Source organism: Zalophus californianus, chromosome 2 (assembly GCF_009762305.2).
Source record: "Zalophus californianus isolate mZalCal1 chromosome 2, mZalCal1.pri.v2, whole genome shotgun sequence".
In the NCBI taxonomy this organism is placed as follows: Eukaryota; Metazoa; Chordata; class Mammalia; order Carnivora; family Otariidae; genus Zalophus; species Zalophus californianus.
Genome location: NC_045596.1, coordinates 99,223,016 through 99,229,015, shown reverse-complemented (window position 1 = coordinate 99,229,015; position 6,000 = coordinate 99,223,016).

Genomic DNA, 6,000 nt, shown 5'->3' with positions numbered 1-6,000 from the left:
CGAAAATTTGGATACTCTGGTTTCATTTCCTTGTGTCTCGTGTCCCATGCTTTTGGCACTTTGGTGCAAGATTGTGGTCTAGAGAAAACGTCTACTCCCAAACTCCTCCGAGTGTGTTCTCTCCAGAACAGTGGAGTGAAGCACATTCTTGTCTGTCAGTGCGTGAGGAATGGGGTAATGAACGTCACCCTCCTCCCTTAGCACTATGTTTAACTTACTAATATACCACATCTTATTCATTCTGATAGTAGTAATTCTTATCACTCTTCCATAGACTTTTCATTCCTACCTAGGCAGGTTGAGTTGGACCTGGCTAGGAAGTAGTTGACCAGAACCAAGATTCTAAGAAAATAAAATACCATGATCAGAGTAAGAGCTAATGAGTCAGGATTACTCTTTGTCAAGAAGTAACAGAAGGATAACAAATTTTAGCAAGACTTTAAGAAGATTCTAGATATCACAGATGAAAGTAGTCAAAAGTTAGTATTCCAAAGAGTGGCACCATTTGAAAAGACAGAACACAAGCACAAACAAACAAAAAAGATTCCAAGACACTTAAATTAAGGGCAGAAACTTTTCTGTTCTCTCTTACTCCTTCCTGTCTCAGTAGGATCTGACCACTGGTGTAAGGAGAGAGACTGCAGCTGGGAAGGAAGTGATGCCAAGAGCTGCAGCTGCAAAAAGTCGGGTTTTTTTTTCTTTTAACTTTTATAGTGTAAAATTAATACATACACACATTTTAAAAAATCAAGCAGTACAGAGTGGTACCAAATGAGAAGTAAATTCCCTGCCTGAACTTGTTCCGTGACTCCTCATTTCCAGCTCCATATTTTTAAATATTTTCTGTTCTGCTGGTGGTTATCACAATACCTCTGAAACCTATGCTAATATTTTCATTTCTTGTTTTATCAACTTGAAATAGCATCTATTGAAAGATGAGAAACTTATTTCTTTTATCCATCTGCTTCTACTTTTTCCAGTCACATTATTTTGGTTTTTCTGGTTATTATCATTTTAAAGAGTATGCTTATATCTGTATTTTGTTACATCAATTTTAGACAGTATATCTTGATTTTGTGCTATATAAATAGGTGAAAAAAATCTGTGACATTATCTCTTCCACGTCTCTGCTGCCTTAATATTCAGACTTCCATTTTTTTATATTATCAATGTTAGTCAGATTCTCTTTTACAGTTGTTGTTTTCCATGTTTTGTTTATACGTTGATTCTACAAATTAAAATAGCATTTCCATTATTCCAATGATTAAATTACTCCTTACCGAAGGACCAAATAGCTCTAACTTACTGAGAAAAAAAGGGTAATCTTATGTCATTAAAACTGAAAGATGAATGTACCAAGTGTCAAAGTCAAGTGGGATTCCTTAAACTCAATCTTCAAGACTTTCTAGTACATTTAATTTGGTCGATGGTACCTTTAATTTCCAAAAAATCTCTGTTTCTTTGTTCTTATTTCATAGCCACCCATTCTTTGGCTTCTTTACTCTGAAGATGTTAGTTGGTTTTGTTTTCTTAATCAGTTTTTTTTCCTCTTTTACTTGTTTTCTTTAGGATTCGACTGTTATAATATCTGTTCCACTTGGACCTTCTCATTTTTGTTTATCACTTACTCTAAATTTTCTGGGGTTTTTTTCCCCATATAGGTGAGTGATGAAAAAGGTTGACCAGTATTGGTAGCGTGATTTGCCACTGCGGTATTAGACCTCTTTCTTGAATGAAAAGATGGATGGCAGGGTCTGTGTACATATAAGCTAGTAGTACTATTTTAGGGTACATTTAGGTATTTTGTTTACCATGTATTTTTTGAAAATTGACTTTTTAAAATATTGCATTAAAATTAAAATATCATATCTTATTTACTTAGTTTTTTGGTGCACCTCAAATTTTGTGTGCCTGGTTTCACTTAGTGTAGTATCTATTTGGGCCAAGGGCCTGAAAGGTTAAATGTAATTTCCAGATATTGTCAATAGAGGGCAGCAAAGGGTAGTGGAGTGAGCACTCACAGCCAAGGCCTGGGCATCCCTTTTTTCCCCTCTCTTTATAGAGATAAAAATCAATCAGTGGTAGTAGAAAGTCCAGAGTGCCAGAATCAGGAGAGAAATTACTCATAGGGATACTGACCCAGAATGGGGATCAGCTGAGAAGGCACAATTCACAGCCTGGTATCTATCATAGAGATGTGAACCACTAGGCATCAGGAGGGGAATCATTAGACTTTCCCAGTCCTGACTCCTCCTACTCCCCACCTGTCTAAAACCTCAGATCTGGCTCCGTAAAGTAACAGGAGTCTCCTGTCCATCTTGGGAGCTGATGCAAATTTCCTGAGAGTTAGGACATGGTACCAGCAGTGGCTAAGTGTTCCTCAACCAGCCATTTCAGGGAGGAGAGACTGAGTGGGATATGGGCACCATAGGCAAACACTGACAGTTGATGAAAACACTCACATATGTGTCAGTTAAATAATTTGGGAGCCAACCTAAATGGGATGTGGCTTAAAATATATTTTCTTTCCTCCCTCAGGAGGAAAACATTATTTAGGTGAGGAAAAACTATATGACTTTGAAATTAGACAAACTTGACTCTGCAGATTATTTGGTATGTGGTTCTCAGTTACTTAACTACTGAGCTTTGGTTTCTCCATCTATAAAATGGAAATAATGATTCTTACCTCACAAATCTGCTGCAAGGAAATGAGATGATGTCCATAAACTGCCTGGCAAAGAACTTGGCAATCTGAAGTTACTCAATTGGCATTACTACCTGTTCTCTCTCCCTGTCTTTGGTCATGGGAGAATACCCATTATATTGTTGCTATTTTTGAATAAAAAGTCTCATTGTCTCCTATAAGCATAACTAAATTATTTGAAGGATTAATCTGTTAGGTACCATACTAATATTTCTGCAGTATGATCTCATTTAATTCTCATAACAACCCTATGAAGCAGATCCTTTTATCATCATTTTGATTTTACAGATGAGGACATTGAGGCTTTACCCAGTGTCATGTAAGTAGTAAATCATAAGGAAGGATTAAAACTAGGTAATTGGATTCCAGAGCTCATGCTCTTGACACTACATAATGTTCTCCAATATACACATTTAATCAAAGATTTAAAATTTTAAGGGACTAAATCAAAGAAGAAATTAAAAAATACATGAGACAAATGAAAATGAAAACACAATGGCCCAGAAACTTTGGAATCCAGCAAAAGCTGTTCTATGAGGGAAGTTTATAGCAATCCAGGCCTACCTCAAGAAGCAAGAAAAATATCGATGAAACAACCTAATCTTACACCCACACAAGCTAGAAAAAGAACAAACAAAACCCAAAACCTAAAGAAGGAAGAAAATAATAAAGATTAGAGCAGAAATAAATGAAATAGAAACTAAAAAAACCCAATAGAGCAGATCAATGAAACCAGGAGCTGGTTATTTGAAAAGATCAACCAAACTGATAAACCTTTAGCCGGATTCATAAGAGAGAGAGAGAGGACTCAAATAAGCAAAATCAGAAGGGAAAGAGGAGAAAGGACAACCAACACCACAGAAATATGAAAGATTATAAGAGAATATTATTAAAAATTGTATGCAAACAAATTGAACAACCTAGAAGAAATGATAAATCCCTAGAAACATATAACCTCCCAAAACTGAATCAGGAAGAAATAGAAAATTTGAACAGACTGATTACCAGGAATGAAATTGAATCAGCAGTCAGAAAACTCCCAACAAACAAAAGTTCAGGAGCAGATGGCTTCACAGGTGAATTTTACCAAACATTTAAAGAAGACTTAGAAGGAAAGCTTCCAAATTCACAAATTCATTCTGTGAGGCCAGCATTACCCTGATACCAAAACCAGGTAAAGACACTTAAAAAAAAGGGGGGGGGGGCACCTGGGTGGCTCAGTTGGTTAAGCGACTGCCTTCAGCTCAGGTCATGATCCTGGAGCCCCGGGATTGAGTCCCGCATCGGGCTCCCTGCTCAGCCAGGAGCCTGCTTCTCCCTCTGACCCTCCCCCCTCTCATGTACTCTCTCTCTCTCATTCTCACTCTCTCAAATAAATAAATAAATCTTAAAAAAAAAAAAAAAGAGGGATGCCTAGGTGGCTCAGTCAGTTAAGCGTCTGCCTTTAGCTCAGGTCATGATCCCGGAGTCCTGGGATCGAGCTCCCCATCGGGCTCCTGGCTCAGTGGGGAACCTGCTTCTTCCTCTCCCACTCCCCCTGCTTGTGCTCTCTCTCTCTCTCTCTCTCACTCTTGCTCTACTGCAAATAAATAAAATCTTTAAAAAAGAAAAACTACAGGCCAATATCTCTGATAAACATAGATGCAAAAATCCTCAACAAAATATTAGCCAACCAAATCCAACAATACATTAAAAAAATCACTCACCATGATCAAGTGGGATTTATTCCTAGGATGCAAATGTGATTCAATATTCACAAATCAATTAACATCATACATCACATCAACAAGAGAAAGGATGAAAAGCACATGATTATTTCAATAGATGCAGAAAAGCATTTGACAAAGTACAATATCCATTCATGATAAAAACTCTCAACAAAGTAGGTTTAGAGGGAACATATTTCAATATAATAAAGACCATATAAAAACCTACAGCTAAAATCATACTCAATGGTGAAAAACTAAGAGCTTTTCCCCAACATCAAGAGCAAGGCAGGGATGTCCATTCTCACTACTTGTATTTAACATAGTACTGGAAGTGCTAGCCCCGGGAATAAAACAAGAAAAAGAGATACATGGCATCCAAATGGGCAAGGAAGAAGTACAATTTTCACTATTTGCAGGTGACATGATACTATCTATACAGAAAACCCCCAAGACTCCACCAAAAATAGACTAGAACTGATAAATGAGTTCAGGAAAATCACAGGATACAAAATCAACATACAGAAATCTGCATTTCTATACACTAATAATGAAGAAGCAGAAAGAGAAATTAAGAAGCAGTCCCATTCACAATTACACCAAAAATAATAAACTACTATGGGCGCCTGGGTGGCTCAGTTGGTTAAGTGACTGCCTTCGGCTCAGGTCATGATTCTGGAGTCCCGGGATCAAGTCCCACATTGGGCTCCCTGCTCAGCGGGGAGTCTGCTTCTCCCTCTGACCCTCTTCCCTCTCGTGCTCTCTATCTCTCATTCTCTCTCTCTCAAATAAATAAATAAAATCTTAAAAAAAAACAAAATAAACTACCTAGGAATAAACTTAAACAAGGAAATGAAAGACCTATATTATTTTTTTAAGATTTTATTTATTTATTTGACAGAGACAGAGATAGCAAGAGCAGGAACACAAGCAGCAGGAGTGGGAGAAGGGAGAGCAGGCTTCCTGCTGAGGAGGGACCCCAATGTGGGACTCGATCCCAGGACCCTGGGATCATGACCTGAGCCGAAGGCAGACGCTTAGCGACTGAGCCACCCAGGTGCCCCAAAAGACCTATATTCTGAAAACTATAAAACACTGATGAAAAAACATGAAGACAACATGAATGGAAAAATATTGTATGCTTATTGATGGAAGAACAAATATTTTAAAATGTCCCATACCCAAAATGATCTACAGATTTAATGCAATCCCTATCAAAACACCAATAGCATTTTTCACAGAACTAGAACAAATAATTCTAAAATATGTATGGTACCACAAAAGGCCCCAAATAGCCAAAGCAATCTTGAGAAAGAACAAAATTGGAGGTATCACAATCCCAGATTTCAAGATATATCACAAAGCTGTAATAATCAAAACAGTATGGTACTGACAGAAAAGTAGACAATAGTCAACGGAACAGAATAGAGAATCCAGAAATAAACCCATGGTTTTATGGTCAATTAATGTATAAGCAGGGAGGCAAGAATATACAATAGGAAAAGATAGTCTCTTCAAAAACTGGTGTTGGGAAAACTGGCAGCTATATCCAAGAGTGAAACTGGACCACTCCCTTACACTATACACAAA